The sequence below is a fragment of the Pogonomyrmex barbatus genome, unplaced genomic scaffold, assembly GCF_055798465.1.
Source record: "Pogonomyrmex barbatus isolate J1 unplaced genomic scaffold, ASM5579846v1 scaffold30, whole genome shotgun sequence".
Taxonomy (NCBI): domain Eukaryota; kingdom Metazoa; phylum Arthropoda; class Insecta; order Hymenoptera; family Formicidae; genus Pogonomyrmex; species Pogonomyrmex barbatus.
In genome coordinates, this window is record NW_028297128.1 from 101,610 (window position 1) to 121,943 (window position 20,334).

Genomic DNA, 20,334 nt, shown 5'->3' on the forward strand with positions numbered 1-20,334 from the left:
ATATATATACATATTAAAAAAAAATAATCCATAAAAATATAAAATCAAATATATATATATATATATATATTTTTATTGATTATTTTTTTTTAATATGTGTATTCATTCTCATAATATGTAACCAATTCCCAAATAAAAATAGTATAATAATAATAAAAATATAAGAATATACATATATAAAAAAATTCACATAAACATTGCGTATACACGCATACACTACCAAGGACATACATACACTACAATACATAAAAACTGAAATAAGAAGCAACAGATCCACACTAAACACTTGTCCGTAACGAAACCCAATACCCTTACTTCCTAAAACAAAAAAGCGTTATAAGATAAGAATATAGCTAAGAGCCAAGAGCCTTGCCGAATAAAAGAATCATTTAGAACAATTCTGTTCCTCGTTTGAGACAGACTCTACCGAATATACTGTTGAAAATTTTATACCAATAAATACAAAATGCAAAAAAATAAAAAAGAAATAGAAAATAATTTTAAAAAATTAATGAGAGATCCAGAATTTAAATGTACTGTAAGTAAATGAGAAAAATTAATTAATAAAATAAATATAATAATAAATTTATTTCCTTTCAAGATGCAGAAACGACAAAAACAAACAGAAAATTATAAAAGGATACTGGGAGATCCGGACCTGAAGTATATTTCAGGAACGGACAAATATAACCATAACATATTTTACCACACCTCCCGGAAGAAAAAGCTGCGAGGATTTTTGATCCATCAAAGGATGGCGCAATAGAATATAAAAAGATACTCGTTGGAGCATGGCACAGTTATTCAGTAGTAAATGAAAACAATAAAGACATAAAAATTAAATGCTCAATATGTTATAAAACACTTTTAAAATTAAAAAATTTAATAGATTATGCAGAATGTATAAGAAATTATATATTAGAAGCAAAACCAATAAAAGAAGAAATGTATTTATTTTAATACATATGTAACAAATAAACAAATAATTACCTATTACCCATTAGAATAAACAACAATAACTAAAATAATAAAAAAAAAACAGACAAACAAACAAACCAAAAAAAAAGGAAAAGTGGAACATATTTCATATTTAAACCACACTGCTTTCAATAAGTAAATAAAAAAAAACAACAAAACAATAAATAATAATAAATAAAAAAAACAACAAACAATAACAAATATATAAATACAATAATAATAATAATAATAATAATAGCTAACCTCTGTATAGAAATAAGCTAATTTTGTATCAGATTAATTAGTATTATTCATAAGTAGTAACATAAGGTACTTAAGGGGAGAGGTGTCACGGCTATCTAAATCTTATAATTTTAAATGAAGGAATGCGTGCTATATGATAAAAATATTGATTTATTGATTGAATTCTTGTTGGTACCATGTTACCTGGCTGTTGCCAACGAGGATTCAGATGACACCTCTGAGAAAGAACTTTCTCCTTCTTAATTATGGGTTCGAAAAAAAGAAGTGGTGAGAAGCTCGCGCGAGGGTTCTGATCATTTCCACTTATAAATATGCGTGCGGAAAAAGCGCTTAGTAGTAGTTCTTCAGGAAGCTACAACAGTAGTTAGTAGTAATAATTCTTCGGAAAAAGCAACAGCTAGCTAGGCGTGGCGGCAGCAATAGTCAGTTCAGTTCGTTTTATTCAGAGAATATTTTCAGTCATAAGTTGTGTGTGATCGACTTTAGGGTTAAATTCTTAAATTTATAATAAATTTCTGTTTATAATATTTCTCTTAGGAAAAATTTAAATTTAAAAGCTTCCTCAACTAAATAAAGGTAAAAGGTTTAAACTAAAATAATTAGAAAACTGAAATCTTATTCTTCTTTCTTAAATACTTCTTAATTAAAATCAAGATAATAATTATAAATCCAAATTCGATCGCTGATAATAGCGTAGCGTATCATTTAGTCGCAGCCAACGATATTGTGACTAAATAATTTGAATTTAGAGTTTCAATAATAAATAATTAATTTCAAGATATTCATGCCCAAAAGAGGAGGGCGCAGAGTTCAAATTAAAGACTAAGATTTCAATTAAATCAAACGATAATTTTAAATAAAGATTCCTTCCTATTATTCCTAAAACTTAAAAAATTAGAAAGTCAAAACTAAAACTAAAACTAAAATAATCAAGCAAATTTCCTAAATATAAATTAAGAAAAATTGATTTCGAGATAAATCATCCAAATTATAATCAAATTAATAAGAAAGATCTACGATATAAAATTTATAAAATTCATTTCCTATTCGGAGTTGATTAATTTCACAAACCGGTCCAATCCCAGAGTAAAGTACTTAAATGTATTGATGGACAATCAGAACGTAACAGCGGACAGGTTTATGTTGCCTTATCCCGAATGACATCTCTAGATGAATTTAATTAATTTTGATCCTTCATCCATATTTGCTAGTGAAAAAGCTATTATAGAATATAATCGGCTAAAACGAATATATAATCAGAAATAATTACTTCGAAGGGGCGTTATCGTAAAGTTAAACATGTTCCATGGATATTATTGAAAACAATTACTTCCATTCAAGAGTCAGCTCAAAATGCGCTCTCAAAAGGTACTAATTGGATTATGTATGGTTTTCAAAATATAGACAAGATTTCATGTTACGCAAATACAGTATTACAATGTTTATTGCATTTACATATTATCAGACAACAATTATTAAATTGATAAACTAAATGTATTAAATTTACTTGCACATCGATATGAACATAGAATGAACAATTTGGATACCTATGAAATACGGAAATCTTTAGGAGAGAACTTTTCAGTTGCTATTAAACAAGACCCATTCGATTTTCTTACACCTCTCTGTACAAAATACGATTACATAAAAAATTTTGTAGAGCATCAAGTTATTGCAAATTATCAATACAATCATTTGTGGTAATACAAAAGTTATTACTGAGACTAACACTATTCTTTCAATTTCTATTATTAATATTTCTATTAATAATATAAAAAAGAAAAGTTTTAATCTTAATGATTTACTAAAAATTACATTTTCATCAAATCAGTGTCAATCGTTTGACAAATCATGTGAACGTTGTGGAAGAAATGATATATTATTTAAAAATGAATTGGTTTTATCAAAGAAAATACTTATTATCCATTTAATATCATTTTCTTTACAAGATAGAGAATTAATAAAAATACTACACAAATTCAGTTTGTGTGCAATGCCGAAAACTAAAACTAATACTGGATTACTAATAACTGGACAAGCATAACATAAAATTATAAATGCAATTTTTCATTATGGAACTTGTATCAAAAAAGGTCATAATACGAATATGTGTAGAGACGGAACATCTAGCACTTGGATTTTGGAACATCTAGCACCAAGTATTTTTATATAAAAATTTTTTTTATTCAAATAAAATTTTATCATTTATTTTGTACTGTTACTCTTTAATTCTTTGTGATAAAAACTTAGGTTGAGTAAAGCAATTTTGTGAAAATGTAACGGAACGTCCCTGCGCGCTCGGAATTTTGTCGCTAGGCACGGACGCGGAGACGTGCGCTCGGATTTTCGCTCGTCGGATGCCGGGTTCGTATCGGTATGCGTGTTGCCAGGCAACCGGGCCCGCGCGTGTGCGTTGCTAGGCAACCGCTGACGCTCGCCGTGACACGTGGGGCGGACGTCGCGGGAAAGTCTGAGAACGCTCTGACTTTCGAGATGAGATGAAGTGACAATACTGAGAACTCTCGGTATTGTCGGGAGGAGAAAAATCTGAGAACACTCTGATTTTCCTTAGACGGGAGATGCAAGAATATCGAGAACGCTCGGTATTCGTTGCGAGAGCGAGAAAGCTGAGAACACTCCAAATTCTCGAGAAAGGATAGAACAGGAATACGGAGAACGCTCGGTATTCGCTGAGAGAATCTTCTCTCGCTGTTCTGGTCGGAACGGTTGTCGGTGTTGGTCGGAGGAGCGGATAGGACTGGTCTCTTGTCTTAAAATTCGTCGGGTATTTATACCCCTATCCGCGCCACGTGTCACCGTTTAGTTTGTTAGCGTTTGTTAGCTATTGTTACATTAGCTGTCACGTTGTCGCGTGACAGCTCGTCGGCGCGCGTGTGTCGGTCGGTCGCGGTCGGGAGTGTTCGGGCGGCCTCGGATGGCGCGGGCTGTATTTGCGCGCGCTAGTAACAGAGCATCTTTCGGATGCTTTGTTACAAAAATAATAATATTTTAAAGCTAAATAATTACTACTACTTGGGTTAGAAAAGAGAGTCTTGAATGAGTAAAAAGATATACATATCATTTGGATTTTATTATTTTTAAATTAAAGATACTACTGCTTAGATTTTATTTTTTAAAAATAGTGGTATATCAAATCTTTTATGAATAAAATATCTTTTACAAATGAAATATATAATTTGATTAACCGTTTGAGTCCCAGGGGGTATTGAAAAAACACTGTCGAAGAATCCTAAACAGCGCAACTGCGCTTTCTCTAAATGAGTACAAAAAGACCCAAGCAGCGCGATAGCGCTTGTTTTATTTTATGTCGAGAAATACCAAGCGGCGCGATAGCGCTTTGTTTATTTTATATCGATGAATCACAATCGGAGCAATAGCGCTTCTTGTATGTGTTAGGTAACGTGATTCTCGTCTTTTTCTTATCGCTCCGTCACATTTATTGCAGTTTGCAAAGTGATCGGACGTATTCTTCCGTAAGTGTTTCTCATTGTTCATAATTGTGTATTTCAAAATGATTAGACAAAGCAACGCAAAAAGTAAGTAAAAAATTAATCTAGATTTACTATTTAACTTTTCTAAATTTGGTGTATCCCCAAAAAGGTACAATGAATCGAAAAAGAAAATCTATGAGCATAATCACAAATCCATGTGATCATATTATTGACGACGATGACGACTACATTGTTCCTGTAAGCGAGAAAAGACAACGCATTTTGAGTACTTCAGAGGATAGTGATAGTGATTTATCGCATCAATGTCCACTGAACAGTCTACGAGTTGCTGAAGACGTTTCTAATCAACGTGATTCTCTCGAGCATAGCAAAGAATCTGGTTCGCGATGTAACTTCTCTAGCCAGAGTAAACCCATTGAATACTTTGAACTATTCTTTGATTTGACACTATGGTCACTAATAGTTAAAGAAACTAATAAATATGCGGAGTATTCAAGGCATTTACCTAGAGAATTAGAATCATTTGAAACAGAGATTTGGACATCAGTTACCGTTTTAGAGATGAAGGCATTTATAGCAGTGCTGTTGGAAATGGGAATTACAAGAAGACCCAGTATACGTTTGTATTGGTCCGAAAATTCACGTAACATACCGTGGAAGAATGTTCTCTCGAAATAGATTTCAACAAATTTTGAAATATTTTCACTTAATTGATAACTCTTTATGTTTTCCACCTGGTCACGAGAAATATGATCCCTGTGCAAAATTTAAGCCACTTGTTGAACACGCTAATAAAGTATTCAAATTACATTATAAACCACACAAAGAATTATCAATTGATGAATCATTAGTTGGGACGCTGTATCATTCTAGCATAACGCAATACTTGCCAAATAAAAAGCATCATCGTTGGGGAATAAAATTCTGAATACTGTGTGATTCCGTATCAAAATATTGTTTGGCGTTCTCTTGCGTTCTCTATAAAGGTGCAAAAGAAACAACTACTAGTGATAAAAAAAAGTTTGGACTTGGATATGATGTTGTGGTAAATTTATTAAAAGATAGTTATTGTTTGAATACGGGGCATCACATTTTTGTCGATAATTTTTTTACTAGCGTAGAATTAGCTAGATATTTATATTCTATGGATACCTATTTAACTGGAACTATTAGGAATAAGAAATGTATTCCCGATAACTTGACACAAACTAATGTAAACGAGGTAAAATATTTTCGAAACAATGAAGTATTGTTCTGTGCCTATCGCGAAAAAAAAGTGTAAAAAGTCCTGTATTATTAATTTCAACGAAAGCAGAAGAGCAAAATGTGACTATAACAAAAAATCGACATGGCAGAGAAATACGTTCGACAAAACCCGCTATTATTCAATCTTACAATGCCTTCATAGGTGGTGTCGATGAATCGGATAAAATGCTATATACCTATCTCGATGAACGAAGATCAGTTAAATATTGGAAAAAGGTAGCCTTTAACATAATCAACCGCATGATTTTAAATGCATATATAATCTACAAGGAAAGAGTTAAGAGTAAAGCAATATCTCGGTTAGATTTTATGTCAAATATTATTTTTGAAATTGAGTGTCAGTGGATGAACGAAAAGCAAGCACATAGTTATGTAAGGGAAAAAACATTTGGTTTAGTAAAGTTGCCACAACGTAACTTGCGACAATGCGTAGTCTGCAGCACCAAAAATGCAATAAAAAGATCACATTTAATTTGCGTGCGATGTAAAAAAGAAATTCATCCAATATGTTTTGATAAACACCGATGTCACAAATTATAAGTATTACTCTTCATTTAAATTATTTGTTCATAACACAAAAATATTGTTTATTTGTAATTCGTTATTTTATAAAATACATCTGTATTATTACATATGCGTACTGTAAATTTAAAAATATTTCAAATTTTGTTCGATAAAAATTATTGAGGAGATAACAATGAAATAAAAATTTTTATTTTGTAATGTATTATTGCATTATTATAGTATTATTCTACCTATTGTAAAATGTACTATTTACATTAAAAGGAGCTGTATGATGTACTTGCGTCAATAAATCTGACCGCGCGACTTCAACAATCGGTAACGCACCGTCAGTTGTCCACAATGCTCGAAATGTGCTGGGTTTTCTCGACATAAAATCTCAACAGCGTGATCGCGCTACTTGGGACTCAAACGGTTAAGGTGAACTTGTAGCTTAATGTTTATGAGACTATAATAAGAGAATATAATATATACTTGGCGCCAGTTATTGATATCAAGTCTTTTATACAAATAATAATGATGACGTTTCTTAAAGTAAAAATTTACGAATCGAACTTTATGTAGCAATATCTCCAAATAAGAAGGGAGGATGTGCGTCACGGTGGGGCCCGACCACGAACCAGTCGTGAAAACTCGTAATTATTTTGCGAAAAAATACCACCTCAGCCAGGAATCGAACCTGGATCTCCTGCTTACTGGTTAGGCATCTTATCCTTTCGACTACCGAGGCATGTGATGATATTTAACGCAAATAACGTGTTAGAATAACACATCAACAATACAATGATACACACACACGCACGCACGCACGCACGCACGCACGCACGCACGCACGCACGCACGCACGCACGCACGCACGCACGCACGCACGCACGCACGCACGCACGCACGCACGCACGCACGCACACACACACACATATTACAATATACATATTACAGTATACATATATACATGTATTCTTTCGAATCCCCACGACCGGTATTCCAGAGCGATGTTGGTCTCTCACTCGATGGATATCTCCGCTCGTAGGGCACGTATGTGCTCCCCTCCCCTGTTACTTAATACATATCACTTGGGTTTAGTAGAATGATGCAATTTTAGTAGGATTATAACTTAGCACCAATTATTGATATCAAATCTTTTATAAATGATATCATTTGAGTTAAGTTAGCAATGTTGAAATCAATTTTTTTTTAAAAGAATTAAAGCTATTATCACTTGGAATAGGAAGACTCTTCAATGAAAATACAAAGATCATCACAAAGATACTAGCACTTAGATTTTATTTTTTAATTTGATCACAACTAGAATTGAGTTAAGTATGACAATAAAAAGACTCTTCAATGAAGAAACAGATATACGTACCACTTAGGTTCTATTTTTTTTAAATAAAAGATATTGTTAGTTACATTCTATTTTTAACTTGATACAGTTTTTTTCAATAAAATTTTACAAGAAAATAGAATGCACGCATTTCATTATTCGAAAGTGCAACATTTGATGCCACAAGATTATGCACGGCGAATAAACTTTTAAACACATGGTTATTAAATCAAGGACAACAACTTGCATTTGTACATCATATAATGTTTAGCGATAAATGTTATTTTACCCGTGAAGGAATTTTCAACAGACATAATTGTTACATTTGGGCAAATGGAAATCCTTATGAGCATAGTAAATTGCAGTAAATTACTAGCATAGATTTAGTATCAGTTTATGAGCTGGTATAGTGGACAATATTTTAATATTTTTAGTATCTATTATAGTGTTAGCTTTTAACATGTTTATATTCTTTAATTGTCAATCATGTCATTGAATATTTAGATTTAAAAAAATAAATAATTTGAACTTTCTTTAGATTGGACCATTCGAATTAACAGCAAAATTTATTTAAATGATTTGCCAATATTGTTGGAAAATGTCCTGTTGACAATAAAAAAAAATATGTATTTTCAACAAGATGGCGCACTTCCACATATAGAGATACAAGAAATGTTACAAATTATTTGAATGTAATATATCCAAACAAATGTCGGACGCCATGAGTGGGCCTCAAAATTAGTCAGATTGGCTAGATCGCCAGATTTAACCCCATTAGATTTTTTTCTGTAGAAACATTTAAAAAGTTATATCTATCGTGAACCATTACAAAGCCGAAGAGAATTAAATGATAGAATTTAGAGGTTTTAACAAATTTATTTTGAATTATTATGCATATTACTTCAATAAAAACATAAAAACATTTAAAATAAATTATAAATATTTAAAATAAATCTTTGTTTTCAGAATAGCATGCTTAGGTTCTGTTTAGATAAAAATGGAATTATTACTAAATCTTCAGTAATGTTAAAAAAGTTTATAACAGCACAAATTGCAATGAAATTTACAAGTTCTAAGAAAGTTAATAAGTTTCTTATGTAATACCGCCTTTTTTTAATTGCATGAAGAGCATGAAGAGACATGTTTTTAATATCTTTACGTTATAAACCATATTTTATTCAATTTATATAAATGTTTCAATTTTTATTTTTATCAATTTTCTTTTTTATATTATTATGTGATACCACTTAACGAAAGTATTGTAGAGATATCTGTATCAGAAAAGGACATTTTGAGTTCCTTAGGAAAAGTGTTATCAAATGCTCAAGACTGGGATAGTGGAAGAAAGCAAGTTAATAATGTCACTGCAATATCACCTACTTCAAATTTAACATATAGTATGTCAGAAAATAAAAGTAATAGAACGGCACAAACATTTCTTTAATAAATTAATAAAAAATAAAATAGAAAAAATAGAATTTGTTCAATCTATGTAAGAAGAATCGAACAATTACAAGAAAAAAAATAAAAAATTATATAAATTTTTTTCTTATTCTATATACAATTTTTCCATTCTATTGTGATATTTTAAAGTTAGTGATCCTAATAGGTTAGTAACATTGTTCTCAACATATCCATTCTTTAATTTCTACTTTTGTCAACATTATATCTTATAATTTGTTTTTATTATTAGCAAATATATATAATTATAATTAATTTTTGAAAATAAAATTTTTTTTAGAAAAAAAATATAAAGTTTTCATGATATAGGCAATCCGAATGTAACAATAAGGTTAATGAGAATCATAGTGCAAAAAATTTTCAGAATATAATGCTTTACTATTTTTAATATAATATATATTATGCATAAAAGATTTCTTGCATTATGAATCTCTTAGCCTTGAAATTTTACAATTAGCAAATAAACACAAAATATGAAATATTATTGGAACAAAACTGCTTAGTTTATGAGCAGCAAGCTTGCTTATTAATCAACTGAAGAGTTCATTTATTTATCTTATTTTTGTTCAGTAAATGGATTAATGCTTTTGTGCATTTTTTGTGTGAAGTAACTGCACGAAAAATATCTGTACATTACATCCTGATAATCATTGATGACATCTTGATTTCTATAAATAAAAATGTTAGGGATATTAAGTAGCACACATACCTTGCTAATCCCTACGCACTCTCTATTTAAATGCATAGATCAAAATTATGATCCAAATTAAGCTTGCCTAACAAGAAATAAAGATTTAAATAAATTACTGAAATACAGCAAAAAATTACACAAAATAGGTACAATAATGATTAAATAATAACATCAATTCATCAAAATCAAATTAAAAGGCAAATATATAGGCAGCAAGTAAAAGGTGTGCAAATGTGCATATAGGGGCAGCCAGAGAATAGCATTATAATACAATAGCTATCCGGCGACTGATGTGAACTTAACGCCCAACTTTAAAAAATTAAAAAATTGTTTATACCATAGGTTTGTACCACTTTTTATTTTGTTTGTATCTAACGGATTAAAAAGTTACAAGGGGAGTAAAAAAATCGTCAGCACTTAACTTTAAGATATTTAAAAATCACCAACACCGAAACAGCATCGTACCTCTTTTCAAATCGTTTGTACCTCAACAGAATCGGAAGTACAGTCTTTTCAAAATACGTCCAAGAGATACTTTTGTCATTTTTCAAGATAGCTCAAAACGGCCAATGCCATTCGAAAGAGCATTGTTTGTACTGACGAGTTTTTCACCCCCTTGTAACTTTTTAACCCGTTAGACACAAACAAAATAAAAAGTGATACAAACAGGTACAAACGAGGTACAAACCTATGGTATAAACAATTTTTTAATTTTTTAATTTTTTAAAGTTGAGCACTAAGTTCACATCGGTTATCCGGCGCCCATGAAAATAGTTTCTCAAAAGAAATTAATTGATAGATAAGTAAAGTAAAATGAAATTAATGGATAGAATGTAATTATATCAATAAAAATTACATCAAATGAGCTAAACCTGATTAAAATAAATTAAATCAAAATCAAAGTTAAATTAAAATTAACATATGAGAAAATTTGGAATTATTCATTTAATAATCAAAGATAATTAAAATTAAATAAGATAAATTAGAATAACAATTAATGATTAGAGTAAGAAGATTTAGGTAGTAAATAGTGTAAGAATATAAGAAATTTGAATAAAACTCCAATTGAATTAATTAGATTAAATTAAAGTTAAGCTGAGTTAAACTGAATCAGAGATTGAAATAGAAATGAAAATATTGATGAGTATATATAATACTATAGAGATAAATAAAAATTATATAAATTTAAACAGAAACAATAAAATAATAAACAAACTAAATTAATATGCAATTTAATAAGTAAAAGAAGTTAAAATGATGCATACTAAAAATGTAAACAAGCATAAATCAAATTAAATAAATATACATTCCATATTGCAGATAGTATAATACTGTCAAAACAATTGATAATAAAATGTAAATAAATAAATAAATGAGTAAATAAGGCCTAATAAAACAAGTGATTAATCAAGCAATTTATTAAAGTAAAGCAGTATGTATCAATATCTGATAATCAATATAAAGATAATTAAATATAATAGTGATGCAGTATAAGAAAATTAAATAAACAAGAGTGAAAAAGTATATTATTAATAAAATCAAAGAGTTTAAAAAACAGCACATACAAAAAATTTATTATCAGCAAATAGTTGAATATATAGTTGAAATAAAATCAAAATAATATTAGCAACAAGAGCTAATAAGCAAATCACTAAGATTAATAAGCTACAAAGAATAAGATATAATAATTACGGTAATAAATAAGCTATTATCACTCACTGTAAAAGGCATAGTACACAGCGTCACAATTCAAATAAAGTGAAATAAATAAAAAAGAACATACCAGGTTTGGATTGAAACAAACTTGTAGATATGATATGTAGATATATGATAAATATCAGAACTTCAATATTTCAAAGCAATTTCAGACTGAATCCAATATGTAGATGTATGTCGACATTTGTCCGCAGAGGGAATGTAAAAGATATCCAAGAGCACGAACTTCAAACCACTCCACCGCCAGATCGGCAAAATGATATTGACGGAATAATTCGCTGAATCCGTCACAATAGATTACATACTACATAATATCCAGAGGACGCGACCTACTCGCAAATATTATACGAATATTGCGTATTATTTATTGCCACATGTCGATGTTTCGGTCATTGTATTCACTTATATCACACAATCTAATGATAAAATATTAACAGTAATCAAGCCGCGCACAGTCATACCGACTTCTCGGACAACACACACGGTCCCACTCAAGAGAGTTAAAAGCTATATACCATATATATTTCTAGCAAAGTTCACTGAAATCTAGAATTCACTTCAGACATTCCGGTCAATCGTTATTCACGGCCATATTAATTTCGCTTTCGTTTCCGGTGTTTCAACTCATGCGCATGCGCCATGTCGCATTCACAATACGCACGCGCAAGCTAGACTGGCTATCGAGCAGATAAATGTTGTGTCCTTTTACAGGGGACAGAGGTACTTCTAAAAGCAGTTACAATCCAATACATAAAATCTCTCAATCAAATGCATTTCAAAGGCAACGAATGACAATTCATTCCATTCAGTAAATTGTACAACTATGGGTCTGTTCTTTTTAGTTGAACTGGCTGCACTAGTTCAAAGTTTATCTTTCTTCTTTTAGTGTAAAAACTAGTATAATCAGTTCAGCCAAAAAGAATTCTTATCTATTCTTATTCTTCAGGTCTTATCTTATACGTACACGTCTCGCGCATATGCATAACATCCGTACCAACATATTGAAGAATCATAAAAATTATAAAAACTATAGAACTTAAATGCCGTTCACAAAGCTTATCACTTATTTATAAAGAATAAGAAGAGCTTTATAAAGAACAATTAGATACCTCTAACACGAACTCATTGCCTCCGAACAAAATGTTATCAGCCAACGCACACACATGTACACATACATACGTCGCCACACTCACATCAGTGTTTATTTCTTCACTACTTTTTTATTCCAGGACGTATTGTTCTTTTTATTTAAAATCTCAATCAAAATATTCATATTCTCATTCATTTTTTCACAATTATTCTTCAAACGTGTAAAACTTGTAAAATTCTTGTATAGATTAAATGTTATTCTTAGAAACTATACAAATAGTGAATAGCACTCAATCTGTGCAAGAATAGAATTTTTATAAGTTTTACAAGTTTGAAGAATAAGTGTAACAATAAATGAGAACATAGAGAATATTTTGAATGAAATCTTAAATGAAAAAGATTTAAATATAATGCTATGGTCAGCATTTTCCGACGTGTTCGTTTTTAAATCTAATTTAAGTAAAAATAATAACTTTGTATTTGCTTGCAAATTCTGTATGAGTAAAAAAATTATCCACCAAGCAAGACTTCATTAACAAATTAAAAGAAATATATAAGTTTTTAATTACATCCTAATATTTATATTATATTTTATATATCAGGAAACACGGTAGTGTCGGTAGTTCTCGGATGTCAAGTCAACCGAGAACTACCGTGTGACTTTATGCGAGTCGGCGAGATGCGAGCATCCGAAATTATCGAATCTCAATAACGGCTAAATTGATCAAGTTCTAGGCTTGATCGAGAGCTTGAGTCCGATTTGCATAATAAAAATAAAATATTACAAAAATCAAAAAAATAGATGAAATTCTTTTCATGAGAAAGTTCATAATCCTTTAATATTATAATAAATAATGAATTAATTTTTTAAAATTTGTAAAAAACACCCTTTTTGATGTAGATGAAGAAATTGATTTCCATTCACTTTTACGATTAAAAGCTGGCTCAAAAAACCTTGAAACTCTTATACCAAAAATAGATAAAAGAATCTTATTTAAAGAAAACTTTAGAAAAATTTAGAAAAATTTCAAAAATCTACATCTAAAATGCAGATAATTTGCGATAACAAGGTAAATTACTTTTATTTTTATTATTATTATATTAATAAAAATAATTTGATAATTTGATTAATATTGTAAGAAAGTTACTAAGAAGTCCCTAGGACAACCGGTGGATGGCACCATGAGTGCTGTTCAGTGACCAAAAAGAGCGCCTCTCGATCGAACACGACACGAGTGAGTGATATTAGGAAAGGACCAATCAGACAAGGGCTGATGCAATCTTTGTTAGCTTTGAAATCACCGAACGTGCTCCGATGCGCGGAGCAGCGAGCGACGGGAACTCTCTCCCTAGTCGGCGAATAAGACAGATGTGTCATCCGTGAGAGTTCAAGTCGTATAGTCGAAACCATTGTAGTGAATATAGTCGAGATATCGTTACAGGCGATATCTGTTTAATCGTTGTATTACGGGTAGACTCAGTAAAAATATAGATAAACGGCATTATATTAAAGTTGTTGAAAAGTTATTGTGCCTGCTCCATTATCCAACACGTGCCGGTTACCTCTCTCAGTGCGTGTATTAAACCATAGACAATAATTATAAAAACGGACATTAATTCCTGACAAACGGTTACTTTATTTAAATTCAAAAAGTACAAGAATCTTACAATATGGTGGCATGTTTTTGTTATTGTACATCTAATATTAATTTATTTAAAAAAAGATTTATTCAAATAAATAAATATAATTTAATAGCAAAATCATATTACTAATTCAGAGTATATTTTAATATACTCTATTAATATAGTATTAATATAGATATTTAATGCTTAGCAAAATACAATATCATCTGATATCGATACAATATCCAGATCAGAAAGCCCTGTAAACATAAAAAATACAAGGAATATTGTGATATTTAAAACATTTAGTCTTAAAATTGATGAAAACATGAATAATCGTGAAACAGTTGATAATACATACTGAGAATATTGTATAAAATATTAATAAAGAATATGTTTGTTTAAATAATGAAAGACATATTAAAGAAAAAAAAATCAAAGAAATCAAAATATAGAAACTGAAACATGTAAAATGGATGAATTACAGCTTTTCGAAGCAATTTATGAGCTGGTATTTACATTTAACATATTATTATTTTGCCTTATATTGATTAAATATTTGAAAAATAAATATTTATTTTTATCTTGTAAACTTTGATTACAAAATCTTTACTTATAAGATTTTTATATATAAAGATTTAAAATAATTGTAAATTATAATTATTTATATTATTATTATTAACTCGATTTATAGGATATAGAAAAGTTTTTAAAAAAAACTGGCCTTGTAATTTTAAATCATAAAAAGTATGGTCGATTAAATACAAAAATACGTAGAAAATTAGCAGATGTTATTATAACACATTTATCAATTGCTATTTTTAAGAAACCATATCCGTAAGTAATACAATGCATAAAATAAATAAAATAAATAAAATATGTATACATATATGAGTATGAAAAATATAAAATATTTAAATAATAATTAAGATTGATAAATAAAATTTAAATTATTTGAATAATATAAATAAACTAAAATAATATAATAATATAATGTAAAATAATATAAATTGATAAAAAATATTTTTGTTTATATTATTATTATTATTTAGGCTCGAATTAAAAATATATTTTAAAAAGTTTGCTATAAAAGTATCTATGTATTTTAAAGAAAAAATGGAAATTTATTATGTGCCACCATTGCATGAAGGGAAATATCAAAAAATAAATAAAGGGATATTTGTTGATCGATATTGCAATAATCACAGAGACTGTATGATCTCTGGATTAATAAAAAATGTAAGGTCCCAAAAAAATAACAATACAACAACTTTATCTATAATTAATGCTGTATATGAAATGAATATTGAATGTAAGTTAAATATTTTTTTTGCATTGATTAGTGTGATGATTATGTATTTAAAAACTATATATATATATATATATATATATATAGTATATACATAGGTACATATATATAGTATATACATATATACCAGGTATATGCATAAGTTTTTTCCAGTTTTTTAGTAAAAAAAGACACGTAATTTTCAAGGGAAATTAATTTTTTTTTTATTCAAAATATTGGCCATCGGCTTCTACACATTTCGCCCATCTTTCAGGTAATTTATGAATACCATGCCAGAAAAACTGCTTGTCTTTTGCGGCAAACCATTCGTCGAGCCATTTTCCAACTTCCTCGAAATTGCTGAAGTGCTGCTCTGCGAGCGCGTGCCCCATTGCGAAGAGGTGATAGTCAGATGGCGCCAGGTCTGGGGAGTACGGCGGGTGTGGAAGGATGTCCCATCCAAGCGATTTCAAGGTGTCTTTCACTGGTTTTGCTGTGTGAGACGGTGCATTGTTGTGTAACAAAATCACTTTGTCATGTCTTCTGGCCCATTCCGGTCGTCTTTCGATTAATGCGTGGTTTAAATTAATCATTTGTTGGCGATAGTGTTGTGTATTAACGGTTTCGCCGGGCTTCAAGAGTTCATAATACACAATACCGCTCTGGTCCCACCAGACACAGAGCATGGTCTTCTTGCCGAAGCGAGGCTTTTGGCCTTGGTGATGGATCGGCTTCGTCAGGTGAAAGCCACGATTTTTTCCGCTTCGGGTTTTCAAAATAAATCCATTTTTCGTCATTCGTCACAATTCGATACAAAAATGATTTCCTTTTGTGGCGTTGAAGCAGCATTTCACAAGTGACTTTGCGATTTTCCATTTGACGTTCATTCAAATCGTGTGGGACCCATTTACTGAGTTTATTGATCTTTCCCATTGCTCGTAAACATCTGCTGATTGTTTCTTGTGATACATATAATGCTTCTGCTAATTGCCGTTGAGTTTGAGTTGGGTTATCATCCAATAACTCCTGCAATTGCTCGTCTTCGCATTTTTGTGGTCTACCAGAGCGCTCACTGTCTTTCACATTGAAATCACCACTTTTAAATTGTCGAAACCATGTCTCACATGTTCTAATCGATGGAGCGTGTTCACCATATGTTTCTACCAGCAAACGATGACTTTCAACAGCCTTTTTCTTTTGATTAAATAAAAAAAGTAATGCGTGCCGCAAATTTTCTTTTTCAGGCACAAAACTCGACATGATCACTGAACGATAAAACAAAGACGCTAGTTTTTGGCGGACTCAACTTGTGTGTGTTTGTAGTTTTAAATGTCAGACGAACAAAATGATGTATGTGTCAAATTAATACGCTGCGTACTTTTCGCTGGCGACATCTCTTAGTTAAACCGGAAAAAACTTATGCATACACCTGATATATACATAGTATATATAGTATTTGTGTGTGCATGTATACATATATACATATACATATTTATACACACATATATAATATATATATATATATATATATATACATATTTATATAAAACATACATATATATATATATATAAATGTATGTATGTATGTATGTATATATGTATGTATGTATGTATGCATGTGTATATGTATGTATATACATTTATAGGTTCAAAATTGTGCGAACTTCATCTGCAATGGTTAAAACATAATAGAGAACCATGATCTGATGTTGTTAAACATTGGAAGACAAGTCAATTTGTCAGAATAAGGATATGGCTAAATGGGATGATATTCAACTATTTTTTTTTTAAATAGCCCATTTTGAAGCACCACAGAATTACACATTAGTGAATATTTTAATAATAATATTGCTATATTAAAAAGTTAATAGAAGACATATATGTGATCATTTTCAATAATTTTTACAGATTGAATCTGATTATGTTGCACAATTCGGAAACATGTTCTTTATATACAATGAATGGCCAGTTTTCACGAAAAATTTATACTCTTATACAGACTAAAATTAAAGATAGAATATATCGAGAGCAACTTGATCAAATAAATGAAAATATATCAGAAAGTAATAAGAAAATGTTAAATTTTCTATTATTATCTACTTAAAATTTATTACTTTACTGTGCTATTATATATTTTGTAATCTCCATTTTTAGAGGAAAGAAATATTAGACTTTTAAAATTATTGTCAGCATTATGTATCCCAACAATAAAAATTTCTAAAGGTACAAGAAACATCACATCTACAATAATTGAATCATTAAATTCTTTCATTTTATCAGTAATATTATTTCTTAAATAAGTAATATATTTCTTTATGTTTCATATAAAACAATTTTATGTTAAAAATATAATTACTGTAGTTGAACTGAAAATAATGTTCACTTCTTTTTATTCTTTAGAGTCCTGCTAATCTCGAACATAATATTGAACGTCAGAGGGATAGAATAGCTGCATTAAAGTTGACTGTACAACTATTTATTATTATCGTTGGACATAACGTTAGTTTGGTCAATACATACTACATTTGCATTGATAATACATTATACAAAGTTGAGAGTGTTTTCAAAGCTACTGAGTGAGAGATATACTACAAGTGCTTTTTCGTATTACATGCCTGTTAATCTAAAAAATCTCAAGTATGTTTTCGCATACAAAAATGTTTGTATAAAATAAAAACTGATTATAGCGATAGTTATAGCGATGTTATAAATAACATAGTTGCATCCATCGAAAAGGAATTTTATAATATGTAAAGATTACAATTATCTTGAATTTATGATAATATTATACTGTTATAAATAACAGATACTATTGTTACTGTTTGTGTTTTTCATTTTTGTTTAAAAAATATTTCTAAATGACTAACGACATAATTACATTTTTGCTTTAAATATATATCATACCCGATATTATTCTTAAAATATTTTAAAATATTTTCCTCTCATTTATCTATTTAACAAATATGTATATTTATCAAGTGTGCAGAATAAATTTGGATTCCATAAAAAAACTAATAAAACATTTAAGACTGCAACATACTTTTAGTATTTTTGATAAATATACTTACAAGCAATCGTTATGCATTCGAGAATTTCAATGTGTGCGTCAATTTGAAAAACATTTATTACGTGATCATCCTTCTAACGGATGCAACTATGAAAAAAAAATACATATACCTCTTCAAATGCAATAACAGTACAATCAGCTTATGTGCTAAATATTGATTTAGAAGATAAAAATAATACTATTAAAACAAATGAAGAATTATCAAATATCTTCGATTCTTATAATTTTAAGTTTGACTATATACAAGAAGCTGCTGCTTCTTCGTTATCATATTTATATTATAGTAATTCTATGACGCGACAACATGTACAGATAGTTGTAGATGTCACTTCAAATTTAGTAGAAAATATTATAAGCATGATAGAAAATAAAGTAAATCAAAGTGAATACTTTACAAGTTCCAGCAATCATAAAACAAGAACATGCGTCTTTTTTTAATCAATGTAAAAATCCTTTTTAGGCCTAGATACAGAATATAAAAGAATTCAATACTTTTCACAAAAAGGATGTTATATAGAACCTATTATTTATATAATTGGACAAATTATGGAAAGTAGAAGGATTAACAATATTTTTAATTCCAAGAAATGTCACAGGGCAATTTATTTCTGTGATGTTTCCCAAATAAGAAGGGAGGGTGTGCGTCATGGCCCGACCACGAACCAGTCGTGAAAACTCGTAATTATTTTGCGAAAAAATACCATCTCAGCCAGGAATCGAACCTGGATCTCCTGCTTACCGGGCAGGTATCTTATCCTTTCGACTACCGAGGCATGTGATGATATTTATCGCAATAACGTGTTTAGAACAATAAGTCAACAATACAATGATATACACACATATACATATATTACAATATACATATATATATATATATATGTATATTCTCTCGAAAGTTCTTAAGGCAATATTTGAAATACCAAATATTTTAAAAGATATATTACATTACATGGAACAGGTGATGAATGATTCGCATTGTGTAAGTAATATAATTCAGAGTTGTGGAAACATTTAAGTCACAACTTTCATAGCAAATTTGTTTTACCATTAATAATTTATTATGATGAGTTTGAGACAAATAATCCATTAGATGGTCACGCAGATGTTCATAAAGTAGGAGCTGTGTATTTTTCATTGCCATGCATGCCGCCAGACGCTCAAAACTTGAAAATATTTTCTTAACGTTATTTCTTAATGTTATGTTTCTGAATAAAAATAGAGAAGTTTACGGAAATGAAGCTACATTTCTTTAATTAATGAATTATAGATCTTAGAAAAGTCAGGATTAGTTACTAAAGAAGGTATACATATTTATATAAAATGTGCTCTTGTAATAGGAGATAATTTAGGTGTACATGAAATTTGTGAATTTGTATAAAGTTTTGTTGCGAATTATCCTTGTAGATTTTGTAAAACTTCTCTTAATGAAATAAGATATCAAACAACTAAAGATGAATAATTATTACGTACAGTTAGTAAATATACTAATGATTTGCAAAAAAAAAAGATGTCTCTATAACTGGTTTAACTGAAATATGTGTTTGGAATCAATTAGATTCTTTTCACATTTTACAAAATATGAGTTGTGATGTA

The 20,334-nt window shown here is 29.6% G+C and overlaps 1 pseudogene; it reads left to right on the plus strand.

Moving 5' to 3' along the window:
• Positions 1 to 4,847: 4,847 nt before the first annotated feature.
• On the plus strand, positions 4,848 to 18,428 carry LOC148935885 (uncharacterized; annotated as a pseudogene).
• The last annotated feature ends 1,906 nt before the right edge of the window (positions 18,429 to 20,334 follow it).